This window comes from Macrobrachium rosenbergii, chromosome 52, assembly GCF_040412425.1.
Source record: "Macrobrachium rosenbergii isolate ZJJX-2024 chromosome 52, ASM4041242v1, whole genome shotgun sequence".
In the NCBI taxonomy this organism is placed as follows: Eukaryota; Metazoa; Arthropoda; class Malacostraca; order Decapoda; family Palaemonidae; genus Macrobrachium; species Macrobrachium rosenbergii.
In genome coordinates this window covers 11,376,291-11,396,832 of record NC_089792.1, presented here as the reverse complement: position 1 = coordinate 11,396,832, position 20,542 = coordinate 11,376,291, and the positions used below count along the sequence as shown (strand labels likewise).

General features: G+C 40.3%; 1 pseudogene; it reads left to right on the top strand.

The window, feature by feature from the left end:
* The first annotated feature begins 2,390 nt into the window (after nucleotides 1–2,390).
* LOC136833683 (uncharacterized) overlaps nucleotides 2,391–20,542 on the top strand; it is a 53,561-nt pseudogene continuing 35,409 nt past the window's right edge.

The window sequence follows — 20,542 nt, the reverse complement described above, 5'->3', positions numbered from 1 at the left end:
GCATCTGTGCACGAACTTGTGCAGTTTTGCAATGCTGGCTTGTAAACAGATTCAAATATTCCCCGTTGTGGGCTAGTGCCGTCAGGGCACCTCGCGTGGTGCACTGCAGGTATTACCAAAGGGTGTTTACGGCGACCCTTCAGCCCCTAGCAGCACTCACATTTTAGCATTTTACCTTACCTCCGTTCCTGCTGCCTTTTTTCAGTTTTGCTGCCTAGTCTCTATAACCGTTACTTCTAAATAGCCCACCATTAGGTACTTGTACTTTATTTCCTTCTGGTTCTCCTTATCTTGCTGTCCAAGTACTCCAGCTCCCTCTTTTTACTGTTTTGAGAGCCGAATGGACGAAAGTGCTCCAGTGCTTCGCTTCAAGGCATAACTTCAGGGTCGTCATTAATGGGGGCCAACTGCCCCCCCGACTCAAGATGCCCCCCAAGCCTCAACTTTTAACCCCACAAGCCCCAAGAAGTAGCAGCAGCTGGTTTCCATTATTCCTACCGAAATTCAAATGAGTCATCACATTAAGTTATATCCTCCTATCTATCTATTTTATGTGCTTCAAAAAGCACATAAAATAGCTCAAAATCACAAAACCCCAGGTGATTAGGCTCGCTTCGCTCGCCAAACTGCCTTTACCCCCCATCAAAAACTGAAATGACGCCCCTGCCTAACTTTGGTAAAATCAATGAAAATACCATCATGGAATAGGTGGAAGTGACTACAGACAGATATCATCACACATTTACTACTTAACAGAGCTATTCTGTATTCCATACAGCCGTTTCCAGACAAAGGGAGATTAGCCCGCAGAAAACAGTAAAACTGAAAACCTGAGAAAATTCCTATCCTTGCAAGAAGGAGTAATTTGCCCAGCAGTTCACAAACTGCTGATTTCTATCAGAGCTAGCTGGAACATTTTAAGTGATAGGAACAGAAGCTGAGAGATGATGATAGTGGGAATTATTAAACGTTGAGCTTAATTATGCACAATAACTGATAGAAGGAAGCTTGGTAAAACTTCGGCTGGTGATTTTCACCAGGTTCAGCTGCATGTTCCATTGATGACACCACTTAGCCTACAGATTAAATCTGTACCTATTAAACCTAGCGGTTACTTCATTTGGTAAATGAATGGAACGAGCAACTGCACCAAGAATTCCATCATCTATATATAGTAATATCTTATTTTCATTACCAACAATCAAGTTGGCACTGAAGACTGATAACGACAAAAGTCATGAGTCGTCTAGTTTTACCAAAAACGTCATCGATAACTCTGCCAGTAGTAATATTTCCAGTAAGAACCGACCAATTTTAATTTCACATAAAATTTACCTTGCCAATCAGGTTTCTTACGTATAACCAATAGGGTATCATTTATTTCCAGCTTTCAAAAAGAAATTACTCCACCTTATTTTATCCTAAAGCTGTTTAAGATTCTCGAGTCATTTAAGCAAAATCTGATTAATTTCTCACCGTCCAGCTAACAGTCCCTGTCCAATTCCTAGTTTTTTCTGTGTATTTATTACCATCACGTGCTTCTCGGAATATTTTTTTTTGTTAACCAGAGACATTTCAGTCTTATTAATGTATTGTTTTTTATAGGTAACTTATTTGTAGACGGTTATTGCAACATCGTTGCAGGCTGTCATATTTCCTCACTTTCTTATTTCGACGGCCGTTCATTCTTTAGCATGTCTCCTTTCTTTCTTGACACAGACTCTTCATCATTTACCACAAAATCAATGTTCATATCATGAACAAGCATGTAAAGAGCACGAAAGAGAAAAAAAGAAGACTAGGTTTTTTCATGCAGGATGTGCTTCTTGAATAAGCTGTTGGTATCCGATAATCATTGCTTTCTATTACTAAAGTTATGTTAACTTTGCTGTCAATTGAAAATATTGCCACATCATGAAGGTGAATCACATTTCCAGTCAGCATTCCATTTTTAAAGCACGAACATTCCCATACTTATATAATAATGTTACAGAAATCTTAAAGCATAGTTAGGGTATTTTGACGAATTATTTAATTTTTTTTCTAGTAACACAAGTATAAGCATGGAATCAGGATGAATATATGATTCTCACAGGAAGACATTTTGTTAAATTTTTAAGGATGAAACTTTCCTATCGCTATATTGTCATATCTATGATTTTATTTTCTTTTTTTGAGTTCGCTGGAACCTCCGATCACTTTTGTGTATGGTGTTCTATCGGAGTATTAACCTCCCCTTAATAATGATGGTATTTTCATAAACATACACCGATAAAACCTTGGGCGTTGATTTTAAATTGCTAAAATTTATATAAATGACAATTTCCATGTATGGGAGATAGTCGGTGCACCATTTTCTTGAAAAATAATAAAATATTCCGACCACATCTTTAGAGGGGGAGGTAAAAAGAACAGCCGCTATGCGCAGTACTAAAGATGGTCAGTGACTTTACAGATGTTACGTGAATGACGGACATAATACTGCAAGTTTACAGGTAAATATGGTGACCTCCAATCTTTAAATCTCTCGGAGATTTACCTACATATATTAAGGAACGTGAAGGAAATAGTAGGAATAGGTCACGCTCTTCTTTTAGAGAAGAAATTGAGGCGAGAAATGAGGCCGGTGATGTGGGTCGAAGGGGGCAACAGTAGGATGAAAGTTTTTCCACAATAAACCTTACAATTCGCGATAAGACAGTCGACTGAATACCTGTTTATTCCTCTTCTATCATATTTTAGATGTTAGCGAAGGAAATATGCAATTTTTGCGATCGTTTTAGTGTCTCTTTATGAAGGGCTTGGCTTGTCTTTGCTGTACATATGATTTACGGTAACGTAGCCTGCTACGGTGGTTGCCTATTTTAGATCTGTCATTGTGGGGTACGTACGTCTGTGAAAAGGAAAATCATTATATTTTTTCGTTTAGATATGTCTTTATTCACTTTAGAATATTACTTAGCCCAACCCCTTTTTTTGTTCGTATTTTGGAGGGTAGGTAAAACCCGCTGTGGTAAAATTCAGATGGCATTCCATTGTTCATCGTAGCCTACCTTAACTTGCAAACCCCCGAACGGGGCATGGTGTCATCATTGCACTGCAGGCATTACTTACGGTTCTTTGCAGCATCCCTTCGGCCCCGAGCCTCAACCTCTTTCATTCCTTTTACTGTACCTCCATTCATATTCTCTTTCTTCCATCTTAGCCTACTTTACACACACACTCCTAACAATTGTTCCTTAGTGCAACTGCGAGGTTTTTTTCCAGTTACACCTGTAAGACCTCTTTACACTTGATTCTCCTTTCAGTGTTGAATGACCCTATAGGTCCCAGTGCTCAGACTGAGGCCTAAATTGTATATTCCAGTTCCTTAATTTACAAACAGCTTCGGTTTAAATCAGCTTTCTTCCAAATTCAAAATCCCTTTCGTTAAAAAAGGTTTTATATCAAGCTTAACTTTTGTTTCTTTGTTAGACTGGTGGCTAAGGGCAGCTAGACTAGGATCTGAAAACATTAAAACTATGCTAGGGTTTTGAGTCTGGTAGCATGGCTGCATAGGTTTTTGTGAAACTTATGCAATGAAAGTATGTGTAATATCAAGTTATCTTGCTTTTTCAATCTAAATCTTATATATCTTCCCAGGTAACCTTACTAATTTGTGTTATATTCATAGCCAAGGGCCTAGTAATTAAATTCCTTGGATCTCATTTACCCCAATATGAAGGAACAGTTATATATTTTCAGTCATTCATTTAGAACCTTTCTCCCATCTTGGCATACTTTCCACACCCTGGTCAGCTACATAAGCTAGGCTAGTTAATTAGCCTGCAGTGACTGAGATAGCTTTGCTACAGTGTTTCAGTTGTCATCTTGACATCTGGCAAATAGGCTACTTGGTCATCATTCTTCAATCACCATCAGTTAGCCTCAAGTTACTAATAGAAGATTTCGTAAATACATTTAAATCTCCATCTTTTGTACCATTCAGTTAAGTATTTTATCAGTTTTACCCTCATTCCTTAACTCAAAAGTTTCATCTTTACCTTACACAGTTACTGGTAACATGTCTTGCTTACTTTATTTATTCTAAGACTTTTTTCATTCTGTTCTTACCTGATAAAGATAGCTCCTTTATGTATTTTTTGTTAGCCTTTGAGGTTTTATGAGCGTTTTTTTCGTAAATGGAGGTGTTTGACATCGATGAAATGGGTGTGGCCTCTCAGATGTCTAGGTCATAGGCATGGCTGTGGTGTCCATATTGATTTTTTTTATTCTTAATATTAGCATAATGAGTGGTGTGTTGAGAATATACTCAAGATGTTTTCATAGTACAGTTATTTATTTTGACAATACTTGTCATCATTATTGTGGTTGTAATGTGTTCGCACAAAATTGCAAATCATTGCTCTGTTGGTACCAGGATAATGCATAAAATGGCTGACTTCAAAAGAATTTACAAGGAGAACCCTTGCAATGCCTGGAGGTTAAGAGATTTATTCCAGTGTGTGGCATATTCCTATCTCCTCAACTATCCAAATTGGTTTATTTCAAGGTTAACAGGTGTTACAATGTCTCATAGGCCTAAGTGGACAAACTATTCATGTTTCTACTTTTATATTTAATTATTGTTTTGTCTAACTCATCCGATAGTAGTTGGGTTTTGCATTATGCAAAATCTTTCAGATCTTATAAACTTTAGCATGGTAGCTGCCATGTCATGTTCTGTGTCTTACATGCACAAATAGGCTAGTTCTTTTTCTTCACAGGAAATTAGGGCCTTGCTTTTCTTTTCCACAGGGCTGTTTCAAGCTGAGTTTGAGTGATTTCTTACAAGAACTCATTTCGTGATGCTTGTGCATTGGGTTTAGCAGAGTTCAGTCACTGCAGGTGGATATGAATTTTACTCTGGTTTATGTTTTATGTATGTTCCATTGTATGCACCAGCAAGTGGGTGTTATTGCTGAATAGTCTTTACAGTAGTACAGCAGAATCAAGCAATAATATCTACATGATAAAAATCATGGAGAGTCAGGATCTAAAGCACACCAGTCAGTAATTGTCTAATGTTGTGCAATTCTAAGTTCATTTGATATTTGGTAATGTAGTTGTATGTTTAAAAGGCATCAGAAGTAATGTGTAGTAAGACGTGGAAGAAATGCAGAGGACATTTGAAGAGAACCTTCAAGGTTTGGAATTGATTAGGGAGGGAAGAAGTTTTCAGGGAGGAAAGGCGGCAGGTGACACGGTCAAAGAAAAAGATTTAAGAGGAATGGAATGTGCATTTTAACACAGCAGAGGGGAAGAAAATTGTTCAGTATTTACAAGTGAATGAGAAAAGAAGTGGAAGGATGAGGTATTGTATACTAAAGATGAAAATAGAGAATTGAAGTTGACAGTAAGTGAATAATGGAATGAGTGACAATGATTTGAAAATCTAGCTTAAGCACCAGTTTTCCCAATACTGTATAGTGTACTGAAATATGGGGATTGTGACAAACCAGAAGAGGTTGACACGGCAAAAGAAACAATAGAGAATGTGACATTTGGTGAATTTTCAAGAGTCCTCGAGAGATGAGAAGCGGAAAAGCCCCAACAACCAAGGGATGACAAGTAGTTTGATAAAGGCAGAAAGAGAACCAGTCTGTGACACTGACCATATATTTTGAAAATCTGGTAAAGGAGGAGATGGGATTAGAGGAGTAGGACAAGAGTTCAAAAACAATAATACATCAAATATAACAGGATATACTAGAGTGTGAAAATTTATGAGGGATGTGATTGCTTTGACATTCCATTGTAGTTCCTTAGACAACAAGGGGGGTTGTTTAGTCTCCCATCATACTTCAACTGACAGTTCGGGTTTGCAGTAGCGCACTCGGCACAGTGGTCAACCAGACATTCCAGGGAAGATGTTTGTATGACAGACAAGTTCGGTCTCTAGGGTCGGTGTTAGCGACAATTGGTGTTGACACCAACGTTTTGAAGAATTGTTGGATCTAGGAAGATGTTCGAGTTAGTCCTTTGATTTTGACACACCAAAGCTTTACTGTTCAGCTCTCTCTTTATGGACTGTGGGGATAACAACCATCAACCGTACTGCATTAAAAACATCACTTCTCGTCCGGTCAGCAAAGTTTAGCAATGATTGGGTATGGTCAGTACAGGCAGTCCCCACTTAATGGCAGGGGTTCTGTTCCCGGCCGAGCACCGCTAACTGAAAATCGCAGATAGTTGTTTACGATGTCCTAAGCACCAATAAACCACTTATCAGTGGTGTTAATTGTTTATCAGTGCCAATAAACCACTTACTGACACCAATAAACCCCTTATCAATGGCAATAAACTGACTACCAACATTGAAAATTGCTTACCATTGCTGAAAATCTGGTTAATGATGCTGTTAGCCAAGCGCTGTAAATCCGAAACGCCGTTAACCGATGCTGTCGATAAGTGAGAACTGCCTGTAGGCTACTTGGGTAGGTGACCTCCTGGGAACACTAGATGCTGTTGATGTCTAGATGCCTTTTGCATCCATATTTAAAAATGTTGGTTCTAGTCAGTACTTGGTTAAACTACCTCTTAGGATCTACAGATGCTGTTGGTGTCTAGATGTCTTTCGCATCCATGACCCAAGTCGAGGGCGTCAACTTCCCACCGTTCTGCCTGATTTGTCGGGTGATCAGCAATATATGAGCATTCCATTTCTAAGGACCCTAAACGCTTACCACTTAGGACTTCACCTCCTAAGTGCCGATAACTTTTTTTTGGTTTAGGCTCGGCCAAGAAGTGGTGTTTAGGAGCTCTTATTTCTTGTGACTTTGTGTATGATCAAATGGACGTACGCAGAAGCTGACATGTTGGACAACATTACATTCAGGGTGAGATTTCATAAGGTCAGGGGCATTGGTTTGCCCCTAGCATTCAGGAAGAACTTGTTGGACAGGTACTAAGGATGGGAATGCGGTCACAACAGACCACATTTGCCCATAGATCCTGGGACTCTTTTTTCCTTGGGTTCTGTGGTGGCTGCTCAACAGTCATGTAGATCACCCAGCTCTTGGGGACAGGTAGCATCTCGCCTAAGGTGCTGCAAAAGAGGAGGTGTGTGTGGGACTGGCCTCCTACCTTCTCCTTTATACCCTTCTAAGGGACGGTTAGCAAAATCTCATGGCTGGACGGGCATGCTGGCAGGTGCTCTAGGTGACTGAGTATCCTGTCTTTAATCTAGCTCTTTTTGGATTAATAGATGCAACTCCTACCCTCACTAGCAAGGGGAGAGAGGGACTGGCAATGAACAGACTCGTTGGTTATCTGTCTGTCCCCGTGCTTTTGTTTTTCCAGCATGGTTTTAGTGACTTTCCAAAAGAACAACCAGATATTTTGGTGGATGTGCAGGAGACATTTTTCTCATACCAGCACATCCTCAATCACCCAAGTTCCTTTGAGTTGTATTTACAGAGGAGGTATTGCTGTTCAAAGCACTTTCTTTTGGGCTCGTATACGGTGCCTCTATAAGTATTCACAGGGAATTTGTTACCTATGGGTGGATGGGGTCGATTTTTAGGAGCAAGAACTCTTTTCCTCTAAGTCAACTAGTTCAAGTTGGCTAACTCTCAGCAACATGGCAGAGGTGAAGGATGTGTTGCCTCACCTGGCTCAGTCTCTGTGCAGTGTGATTTTCAGTCGATTCTCCTAACTCCTCTTCATTCTTATCTAGTGATGTGGGGATGATACTTGAATTTGCAGGCTTGTTTGTGTGGAAGATGAATAGGCACTTGCTTCTTGAAGAATTTTAGCCCTGAAGGAAGCTTCCTAAGTGGTAAGGGCTTTCTTTATTAAGAAACATGGCCCCACTGGGGATTTTGTCTGAATAATCAGGCTTAATTACTGTACAGTCTCAGCATAAGAGATTACAACTTCCAGCTAATGTTCATTAAACTTTTAAATAATCCAGGACCATCATTGTCGCCAGGTTCTGTTGGATGGACGCTGAAACCAAGAGTTGACCATTTTATTCTTAAACCTATGTCCAGGTTTTGTTTTTCCCCCCCTGTCATGTAACACGAAATAAAGAATTTTGACTAATGTCCGTACACTTACAACATAGATGTCAGGGCAGTGGAAAGTCCATCAAAGATACCCAGCAGCTTTAATCCTGGCCAGAAACAAAGTCATAGAGGAAAGATTGCTTCCTTGAGCAAAATGAACCACATGATATTTGTTTGGTAATTCATTCTGTGGAAAGACAGTGCTTCCTTGAGCAAAATGAACCACATGATATTTGTTTGGTAATTCATTCTGTGGAAAGACAGTGTTTTTGGTAACTGGGGATTCAGAAGAACAAAACTACGTACAGAGTGACCATGACATCCACAAGTTTGACTGTTGCTGTGGGATTAGAGTAGCACTCAAATGTAGACTTATTAGCCTGCAGATTTACAGGAACAACCAGTCGATTACTGCTTCTTTGAGGGCCCTCTGGATTGAGCAGTGGATGTGTTTTTTTTAAGTTTGGCCTGATTCAGACTCATAGGCCTTTCCCCTTTATTACTCTAAGGAAGCATTGAGCAAATTTCATGTTCAAGGATTGTTCAGTGACTGAGGACCCTAGTAGCATCAGCAAATGATTTTCGAACTTTCTAGCTCTCTTGGTTGATGTATCTCTTATTCTTCTGTTAAGGGGAAACTGACTTGGACTACAGAATTTCATGCACTTCCACAAACTTCTGCATCTCATACTTAACTGCTTGGAGATGCTTGACTGTCTCCTCCCAGTAGGGGATTTTCAAAAGTATCATGGGTTCTATCCCAAATCAAGTAGAGAACAACCATGGCCTTGTGTCAGAAGCTTCCAAGCAGCAGTTTGTGTATGACTCAGGCTGCCTTTCTAGAAGAATTTTCAGTTCCTGGAACTTTGTAGACATCAAAGTTTCTCTGCTTTTTTAGATATAGACATCAAAGTTTCTCTGCTTTCTTAGATATAGACATCAAAAGTTTCTCTTTAGATAAAGACTTTTTCACTGTCTACTTTCAGGGTTATCATTGCATACTTTCCTTGGTATTGCATCATGTGCTATTAAATCTGGCTGATGATCAGCACCTAAAAGTTTTGAAATCAAATGAGATGGAAGCTCCTTTAACCCGGTACTGTATCAGTCTCTCTCTTGATTTAGACGCGGGTTGAAAAGTTTATCTGCAGATTCTTTTGAGTCTCTGGAATGAATTCCGTTGAATTATTTACTATAAAAACGTCTTTAATTTAGCACTATCAACAGTTAAAAAGAGTAAATTTATTGCAAGCGGTGGGGAAGAAAAGGAAACAGTTCTCTGTCATGTTAGGGCAATTAAAGCTTACTTAGGTAGGCTAAGCCTGAAAGAGGCAGTTATCCTTTTATTTTGTGATTTTAGAACATCTATGTCAAAGGTTAAGACTGGAGGAGGCAACATTAACCTTTTATTTTATGGTTTTAGAAACTAGAATGTCTTTGTCAAAGGTTAAGCCTGGAGAAGGCTAAGTTAACTTTTGCTTTGTGGTTTTAGAAAACCTAGATGGTCTTGTCAAGGATTAAGCCTGAAAGAGGCAAAGTTAACCATTCAGTAATATTTGGACTAATATAGATACCACTCCAACTAAACTCAATAAGATCATTGTGAATACCATCTCAGTTAGCCTGGGATTTCAAGTATACTTTCTGTGAAAAGTTAACATCTGAAACAGCCCAATCCATCTCCATATTGACCATAATCAAACTATGATCAGATGAGACCACTGGCTAACCTACTCCACAAGATACAATCCGTGTAACATCTGTGAATACAAGGTCAAGAGTTACGAGAATGGTGTGTGGGTACTTTTCTAAAGTGACAATTACTGTACTATAAAAAGAAGGTATGGGGTTGTGCTTTAAACTTGTGCCTTCTAGCAAGCAACTGGAAAGCTTAATAATGTGATCCCTCCCAGATTTTTCTTAGCTAGGCCTTTGCTCTCTCTTAGATAGTCTGTGAACTACTTAGGCTCTGCCAAGGTTCTCAGCACATGTGGATTAGAATACCAGGATACAGTACTCCTTTGTTGTAGATTTTATTGCTGAGACGCAGCTTACAACATTCATATATGCTACCATTAAAAGGTATCTTCTGTGGTGGAAGGATCCAGTCATCTGAGAGTAGGAGCCCTCCTCTCTCCTCCTTAACTAGAAGTCCGGTTTTTTATGGATGTATCAAACCATGGTTGGGAGCACACCTACTAGCCCTTCAAGTGACGGGGACTTGGATGTTACAGGATTTGTGTTAGCGAATCAAATACGTACCTTGAATTCAAGGATATCTCAAGCCTCCAAGCACCGGCACAGCAGGTCTAAGGAAGAATACTTGGTGTTACGTCAGACAACTCAACCACAATGTCAGCTTGCAAATTCAAGGAGGCAGGTCTAGTCACTTAGCAGGCTATCCGTAGACAGCTTAAAAGGCTTTTGTGTGGAGGCAGGCATAGAAATTGCTACCAGATCATAGTAACAAAATGCTTCAGTTAAGCAAAGCAAGTTATACTTTTGGGTGGGTGCTGTGATGTGTGTTGGGGGTTACCTTTTATGGACTTATTTGGAACAAATTTCAACCACAAGCTGATCAAGTGGCCTGGATGGTTTCATGGGACAACCTGGAGGTGCGTGCCTTTCTCTCTTTTGTTTTTATCGTACAGATGTTGTAGAAACTATGGGACTCAAAGAACGTTGACGTGACTCTTTGCCCTACTTTGGTGACAAAGGAATGTTTCACCAGTCTCTTCTCCATGTTGTTGGAGAGTGCCGGGTATCTTTCAGCATAGGAAAACTTGTGTGTGAACTGTGTTTCTTCAGGTTCTGTTAGAACTTGGAAATGTTTCCTTATATAAGCCTGAAAATCATCTTGCAAGGTTCCAAGCTGGTGATTTCAGTGGAAACAACCCCACCACAATCCAGGTCTTGCAGAACTCTGACAGCCAGTCACTATCAAACAAAATGGGAGCAATTCTGTGGTTGGTGCTGTAAACTGAGGGTTCATCTGTGCTATGCCACTACAGTATCCCCATAATAATTTGCTCTTTGCTGTTTCTCAGTTGTCTGTTTATACCCTGAGAACTATAGGATGGCCTATCTCAGGTCTAAATTTTGTGGAATACTGTAGTTGGGGTTTCTTCCGTTAACCTGAGAAAACTAATTCTGTATTTTAAGAAGTACCTGTAGGTTCCTAGTTATTGTTTTAGACCTCCTAAGTAGAGTAGAATTTTGTGTATGATTTCAACTGTACAGTTACTTTTCAAAATGCTGCATAAGAGAGAGCAAAAGCAATCTTGTGGCGGTGAGGGAGAGGACTGAGATGATTGGAGTCTTTATATTGTTTACGAAATATCCCAGAATGATTTTATGTATTTGGATTACAGTCACTCAGTTTATTATGACTTTATTTTTGTAGCTGAGGATAATGTATTATTAGATATAATGCTAAGTATGCTTATACAGAACTGACCTGGTTGACACATTTTGCAGTAAGATATTTTTATCCCTTCAGAGTGAGCACAGGATGCCGCTAGGACTAGCACATACTCTTTCGTCATGCTGATGGACCAGGAGCCAGTGAGCTTATTTTCCCCATGGGCTTCATACGACCTTGGTACCTCCATACTCAACAAACAGGTTGGTATTTTCTGAATACAGTAGAAGTGCTATGTATAATAGATCGACAGAAGTTGCAGGGTTTGAGATTCCTTTATTAATGCATTCTGGCCATGTATGGAAGTTACTCAGATTCATAGTACGATGCAATTCTTATTGTACATTGCTTTCCAGTACCTACATTGGCAAAAATAGGAATCCGATACTGTGCTCTGTGGGTTTAAGTATTGACTAGTAAGAATACATTCACCAGCAGAAAAGTGAATCCCATTAAATGTTGTAATATTAAGAAATTATGTTAATTTAGATATGTAAATTAGCGAAGTCAGGGTTTATAATTGGATGGTTTTATGCCAGAGTTCACTGTGTGTAATCTACTATCTTTGAGAGATGAAATTTGAAGACTACTATTGTAAATGCATGGAACTTTTCTGTCATGTGGTAAAACTTCATTCCCATTTAGAAGAGGGAGCCATCACAAAGTGAGTAGGTTGAAAATAATAAAGTTGCAAAAGTAAGAGATTATTAACTAAATTCATACGCTTTACTTAGAGAAAGGATTAAAAAGTAGTTTTCATATAAGTAACTTACCAAGTAATTACATAGCTACAGTTTCCAATTTTCGCGGGAGCTTAAATTTTGAAATTTGCGATAGCGCTTCTACTGTTTTAGTGTAGGTAACTAGCCCCGCCCACTTTCGGGGAAGAATAGGTACAACACAGCTGAAGAGCTCAAATTCGTTTCTGCTGGTCAACGACTGAACTTCAGTTATTTAAGCAGCTTGATTTTGTATTTTCACCGGATGGTTGTGGTTGATCGCTGTTTTTATGAAGTATTCCTTCTGTTGGTAGCTTTTGCACTAATTATAGTTAGATTAGGAGATTTTGATTTAGACTTTTCCCTGATTAAGACATTTTTTGGACTATATCTGACTCTAGTTCTACTAGTAACCAGTTTTGCAGCAAAGGCTGCAACACCAGATTGACGAAAATTTGTAGTAATTGCAGAGAACAAATTTGTTCAATTGATCTGACTTGTGATGAGTGTAGGGATTGGGATCAGGGGAAATGGAAGACTTGAAAGGCACACCTTGACAGACCAGAGAGAGACAGAAAGAGGAAGGTGGCTGCTAGAGCTGAAGCTAGGAGTTCAGCTAGCCAGGTTTCTTCTCCTAAATCGGGTATTGCCGATTTATCTGTTTTGCCTTCACTTATGACTGTCTTTTCCCTCGTTGCCAGCCCTCCATCTGTTCCACCTGCTCCTTTACCTGGCTCCCATGCTTCCAACCTCAATGCCATCGCCAACCTCGAAGCCAGGATAGACCAGAAATTTGGTCTACTAGTGAATACCATGGCCCAATTAGGGGCTTCCGTGAAGGTCCTTATGGACAAGATGAGTGCCAGTGATATAGGTGCAATGCAGTATCAGTGGAGGAGGTGATTACTCATCCTACCGATGCTCCTAGACAAAGGTCATTGTTAGTCTCCCGTAAACCTGGGAGGAGGCATACTGGAAGTCCAAGGGGGGTCGGTGGGGTTTGCCCACAGTTAGTTGCCCCCTCAGTCGAGCCTGTTGTCCGTAAGTCCTGTAAGTCCGTAAGATTCATTGGAAAGGCGTCCGTAAGGAACGCCCGAAAGGAAGTGCATGCGTTGTCCTCTAGTGATTCAGGCTCTAGTGTGGACAAGAAATCAGGGAGGTACTCACTCCTTCTCCCTCTATGAAGCAGCAAAACTTCTCCTCTGGGCGCAGGAAAATAGCACCAAGATTGTTGCATGATTCATCCAGGGCAAGCTGAATGTCCTAGAGGACGAACTAAGTTGCTGCAGACAAGTTCTACCTATGGGAGTGGACTCTGAATCTGCAGGTGTGCACCAACCTGTGGAAACAGTGGGGAAAGCTGTCAATAGACCTGTTTGCAACATCGAGAAACCATCGCCTCCCATTATATTGTTCTCCAGCTCTGGACCCTCTGGCATGGGCAATGGATGCCATGTTCCAGGACTGGTTAAACCTGAATGTGTATGCCTTCTCAGGCTGTTAGTGGACTTTTCAAGACTTTCACCACAGAGACCAAGTCTTCTCAGACAACTGCACTTCCATCGATTCCACCAAGGCTTATCCACTCTTGCTCTGACAGGCTGCAGACTGTCAGGAAACTTGTCAGAGCGAAGGGCTTCTCAAGACCAGCTGCAGAGGCTATTGCTAAGTGTAGACATCAGTCTTCTTCTAAGATCTAACCGGCCAAGTGGGCAGTCTTCCACAGCTGGTGTCAAAGACATAATATCTCTGTCGGCTGATCAGGATATTAGCGACTTAAGTCCTTTGACACGACTCAGCAAGAGAGGACAGATTCAGTCTCCTGGAACCTGGACGTCGTCCTTAAATGGCTCTTGGGCCCTCCATTTGAGCCCCTTCACTCCATCTCTTTCAGGGATTTAACAAGGAAAACCCTTTTTCATGTTTCTTTGGCTACGGCCAAGAAAATTAGTGAGCTACAGGCCATAGGTAAGAGAGTCGGATTCTCTCAGGGAGATGCAGTCTGCTCCTTTACAATCGGGTTTTTGGCCAAGAATGAGACTCCTTCCAAGCCCTGGCCCCATTCATTCACCATCAAGAACTTGATGGATATCCATGGCCCAGAAGATGAAGAAAGAGCCCTTTGCCCTGTAAGGGGCGTTGAGACATTACCTTGATAGGACTTAGAGGATCAGAGGCCCCTCCAGCAACCTCTGGTGCTTGAAAAATCCTTCCCAACCACTGTCCAAGAATGCTTTGGCATTCTTTTTAAGAGATGTAATCTCTGAGTCACACTTAGGAATTTGGGGGATTCTTTACCTGCCTTTAAAGTTAAAGCTCATGAAATAAGAGCCATCACTACCTCATTGGCTTTTAAATGTAACTTGTCGCTATCCGCAATCCTTCAGTCCACCTATTGGAGGTGTAGATCAGTGTTTGCAACTCATTATTTGCATGAAATGGAGACTGTGTACGAAAATTGTAGTACCCTAGGTCTGTTATCAGTGGCTGGCATGGTGTTGGGGGATGAAGCATGACAGGTATTCCTTCTATTCTCTATCTCCTTGCCTTGATACAGGTTGTCGAGTCTTGGGGAACCTGGGGGTACTGTGTACCTGGATTACCCAACATTTTGTTTTTAGTGGATGGGGAGTGGTTTTTATTTTATGTGTAGGTAACAGCATTGTGCGTTTTTTTTTTTTTTTAATTATGGTGCTGCACCCAGGGCATGGGCACTTGTTGATGCTTGTGAGCCTTGGAGTACTCCTTCACTGCAAAGCTCCCACTGTAGTAGAGGCGCTCCACGGCTCTACTGCCGCGCCACTACAAGTTGAGATGAGCCCCAACCAGAGGCATTATCTTCCTGCTGTAGCTCTCTTACCAGATAAGGTCACAAAAAACATTTCACCAATGCTAGCTACCTTTCTATTTCAGATTCATTACCATTACTGTAGTGATTTTTTTTGAGTAGAATATGTCCATGTATCCCACCTCCTGTCGATGTGGGATTCAGCTGTGTAAATACTTGGTAAGTTACTTACATGAAAATGATAGTTTCTTCATAAAATTAAATTTTGTATATGCTTACCAAGTAATTACAGAATCGGAACCCTCCTGCCTCCCCTCTCATGGACACTGGGCACAAACGAATTGAGCTCTTCAGCTGTGTTGTACCTATGCTTTCCTGAAAGTGGGCAGGGCTAGTTACCTACACTAAAACAGCAGAAGCGCTACCGCAAATTTCAAAATTTAAGCTTCCATGATAATTGGAAACTATAGCTATGTAATTACTTGGTAAGTATATATGAAACTTAATTTTATTATGAAAATATAATTTTTCTGAATATTCATCAAGCAGAAAAAGTACACGTAAAAAATGGGAAAAAAGCCAGGCTTATGAATTATAGAAGTGTGTAATGGTGCTTCAGTAATGCACTACCTTGTAGTTCCTGAACAAATCTGCTGATAAAGCAGTCAGCATTGAAGATGTGAATAGCATGTACCTGTACGTGTTGTAATTCCATAAATGATGTACAGGCAGTCCCTGGTTATTGGCAGCATTGGTTATCGGTGATCCGGTTTCATGGCGCCTGTCTAGCGATAACGATAACCGGATTTTCGACACAGATTCCCGATGATCGTTGCTGATAACTGGTTATTGGCGCTGATCGCTGGTTATCGGCGCCGCTGATCACTGGTTATTGGCACCGATAACCAGGAATCAGTGTTATTATCAACGATTTTCGATTAGCGGTAATTTTCGGTTATCGTCACGCTGTCGGGAATGGAACCCCCCTGATAACCCTTCTTGAGGAGGTATCAATTGACAACAATTTGTAGCTTTGTGGTTATTTCTGGGTATGTCCCCTGACGATCAACATTTCGCACCATCAGTTTGAATGAGTTTTGTGGGAAAAATTTCAAAATCACTCCAGTGGGCCATAAATGATTTCTGGCAACTCTTAAGGCAACTCTCGAGTAGGGAGTCAGTAGCCATTACTGGATACAGAGAGGTCAGTCTGATGAGATTTCATTGGGGACTGTACTGCAGTTCTCCATCCCAGTACGTCTCGTAAATATTTTACCATAAATATACCACGGTACTCAGAATTTGTTACTGAATTTAGTCCTTATCTGTTATGATATTGTGTGAGCTGTAATTACAATTTTACAAAATAAAATAAAAAGATTATTAGAAAAAACATTTATAACTTGGTAAAATTAGCATAATTTTACAACTGTCTTTTGGAAAAGAGGCCCTGCACAGGTTTGGAAATATTCACTTTCAGCTTCCCGTGGAAGGTACAAAAAATTTTGTAGAATTTTTATGTTAGACCATGTGCATTTGTATATCTTCCTCTTACCATTGATGTGATTTTTTTAAATTGACCAACCTTAAATTTAGCCTGGTCTAGGTGTGCTTGATATATATGTAGGCTGTCCTGTAATGGTTAAGGGAATTTATGTACAGGCAGTCCCCAGTTATCGGGCGGGGTTCGTTTCTAAGGGTGTGATGATAACTGAAAATCGACGATTTTCAGGGGTTATCGGCACCGAAAAGCGCCGATTTTTTGGTTATTGGGGCCTCTGTTAGGTATGTATAGGTGCCAATACCCAATTATCGGCGCCGAAAAGCGGAAATTGGCGATTTTCGGCACCGAAAATTGCCGCTTTTCGTCGCTAGACAAGCCCCATAAAACCGGATCGTTGTTAACCAAGCCCGCCGTTAACCGGGGACTGCCTGTAGAGGTTTAGATTGATTAAAGGCTTAGAAAACATCAGATTCCCCTCCAAATAGCTTACGACCGCAAGGGACAGTAGTTGAACACCAGCTACAAATTTGGATTTTAGATTTTTGAGATATATAGGTAAAAAATTGAGATAGAAGAGATTATAGGTGGTGAAGTAATGTGATAATCATATTCGCTTAATTTTTGTTTCAGAGTTGCCGTGTAAGAACTGGGACAGTCGACAAGAACAGTGGAATTGGAGGAGGGGAGATGGAGGTGGTGGAGGTGGAAACGGGCCTTAGGTGGCTTCCCGCCTAGTGGATGCACTGATATCTAGTGTTCTTGATGAGACAGACCAATTAGGTTTGGCCCATCTGCAAGATAAGCCAGATAAGTATGTATCGTGATTATCATATTCTACTTTATTACTTATGTTGAAACAACTTTTCAGTGGTTACTTCACCACTTACTGTGCATTTATACAGCTTTTCAGTAGTCACATTAATTTTTGTTAGCCAGTTTTGTTTTTGTTAAGGTGTATTTTTTAAAAATAAATACATTGTATGGGATAGAAACTTAGTACAGTACTGTATATGTCTTTTAGCAGCTTGTATGCCCTCAATATATAAATGACACAAAAATTTTAAGTTACATTGATAGTGTGAAATTGCAAATTAGGAAGTTTACTTGCAAAGACTATTACTATAAGTCAAGTACACTAAAACCTAAGTATAGAGAATCCTCTGTATACTTGAATTCACTGTACAGTGACCTGGTACATACTGAGATGAATTACTAACACCACATAAAGTCAATATATTTCCGTCTTTAAAAATTTTTTTGTAACTTGTTCTGTACAATAAAAATTTTTTGTAACATGATCTGTACAATTTTAAGATTTTGAAGAAACTAACCTCATCAGAAAAAGTGATAAAAGCATTTCATCAAAATCTTTATGTTGATGTGTAGTGTTGTGTGCTCTTAATTGTTTAGCGTTAAAATTTTGAGAAAAAAAGGTACTGTACATAATATAAATTAAAAATGAATTATGAGAACCAGAAACCTCAGGTAAAGCACTTTCCTGTTAAGTGTAAAGAAATATACCACTACACTTTCTTACTTAAAATGTATTCCACCTTCTAATAATAAATTATTTGGGATGAATTACCTACTGTTAAAGTTAGCTTATATCTCCACGCTGGTAGGTGAGTCGGCGTTCAAACAAAAGATCGAATGGCTGCCTGGGTGATTGTCTAGGTCACCTGTTCTCCACTAGGTGTGTCGAATTTTTTAGCTTTTGTCAGAATTCTCCTTGCCGCCATTGTGTATAGGTGCTAGTTGGTATTTTTTATGGCTGTTTGCTGATATTACAATACTGTATTGTGCATTCATTTTTCCTAGGATGCCTCCACTGGAATCAAGGCTAACGTCAGATTTTGTAGGAATGATTATTGTGTTAGCAGGATGTTGATTAATTAGGAGATACACACTGATTACACCAGCTGCAATGGTTAAAATGTGATCTTGAGAATAGATGTGAGGAAGTAGGGATTTTCGAAGGACTTTCTGCTTAAGTTCGTTAGTATAGGAAGAGAAGGGAAACATAGAATGCAAGAGCAACCAGTTAGGGAACCAGTCCGGGTATCCCCCTTCATGTGCAACCATTTTCGTGGACCCTCATAAGAGATAAGGTGTGGGGTCCCTTGCTCGTCCGTTGCCCAGAGCCTAGTTGGATTGTGAGGAAGAAGTCTGCTGCTTGGGAACTGGGTTGGTTCTTAGGGCGATGTGGTTCTGTGCCCTCCGTCACTTGCCTCTCCGTTTTTCTTGCTCATTGTCTCGTATACAATAATGCGTTAGCCGAGAGATCGTTTTGGTGAACATTAATCTTCACTACGTATGCAACTTCTGCGATCGTCGTCACCTAGTATGAGGTTGTTAGTACCTGTAGGACTAATTATATAGGTATACTGTAGACAGTTTTATTAAAAATATTTTGTATGTAACGAGTTTTACTTATTCTGATTTTATGTCAACTCAGTCGATTGTTTAACCAATCTCTCATCTTTTGCTCATTATAAATCCTCGTCTGCTAGCCTATTCCTCTTTTTCCATCGAAATGCACTTGTTTGCTCTTGCATGCATTTTCTTTGGCTATCGACAAATCTCTTACTTCTGCCTTGATTAATGTTCCTCTTTCCAAAAACACCATAGTTACAGTATCTTCTTTGTTTCCAAGCTAGATATTATTCTAGCTACATAGCTTTCAAAGGATTTGTGGTATGGGAATGCTCTCAAGTATGTTGACTTGCCTTCGGACGAGGCGGGAGAGTTGTTGTAACTCCTCTTCTCCCCTGCATCCCAACATTTCCCATTTTCTTTGCTGCCATGTTTTCTTTTACTTAGCTAACTATTGTGGACTCAGCTGAGTCACTTCAGACTGCCTCCCTTTTATCACGTCGTGGATGCGATGCAGTTCACGGCTGCTGTCGCGTCCTGTCGCCAGCTCTCTTTTTCCTGTCGCCCTCTGGCAGAAGTAGAGTTTGAATCGGAGGATCTGATTGGCATTTCCTGGAAGTGTTGCACTTTATTTAGTTGAGGAAAGAGGCCACATAGAGAGTAGGTCTCGCTTGTCTCCCAGTATTTCGGCGCCCTGTAAGTATTTAGAGAAGAGAACCCAAGCTTTCTCCTTCAGTTAGAGCGCGTTTCGTAACTTTTCTCGTACTTGGGTGCACAAAGCTTCTTTTAGGTCTGCTGGGGCTTATCTTCTGGTTTTTTATGAAGTCACGGAGTCTGCCTCTTGGGATACAGCCATTTAATAGGCGTTTAAACTGTCTTCAGTAGAAAGTTCGGTTTCTTTTCTCTTTCCTGTGACAGATTCGAGACTGACAAGTGCTTTGGACATGCTGAACGGAGTCTCAGTTTAGATTGTTGAAGTTTTTATCTTTTATTGAACTATTGCTCACTATATTGCCTCTTCTCTGCATCAGCTTAGAGGAGTTGAGGCGCCAGCTTAGTGTGTTTTTGGCACCAGTCTAGGGAGTTTCTGAAACCAGCTTTAAGGGTTTTTGGCAGCAGCAGGAGTTTAGCAAGGAAGAGTGTTAGTTTTTAATTCAATTGTGATGCTGCAGGCTAGTGTTCTCATGCTTATACTAACTCAGTTTGGAAGAAGTGAGAACACATGCTTCTATATATTTAAGCTGCACAGGTTAAGGTGATAAGGGAGGATATATTGGTACAAGTCTTGTTTTATACCTTTTGGGGATAAGTTCAGCCCTCATGTTCTGGTAGATGGCCTGTTGCAAGGCTCCTGGCATGCTTGGAGAGACTTAGAAGCAGAACCTTACATTGTGGAGTTAGGGAAGGAGAGTTGTGATTCCTTTTTGTTTACCCTCCACTGGTTTAATCTCCTATTGCTGTTCCTGTGTCTTCTCTATAAGTATTCACAGGGAATTTGTTGCCAATAGGTGGATGGTGTCGATTTTTAGGAGCAAGAAATCTTTTCTACTGAAATCACTAGCTCAAGTTGGCCGACTGTGTTGACAGTGTTCCAAAGGCCAAGGACCTGTTGCCTCACCTGGCTCAATCTCTGTGCATTATGATTTTCAGTCGACTTCCCTAACTGCTCCTCATTCTTATCAAGTGATG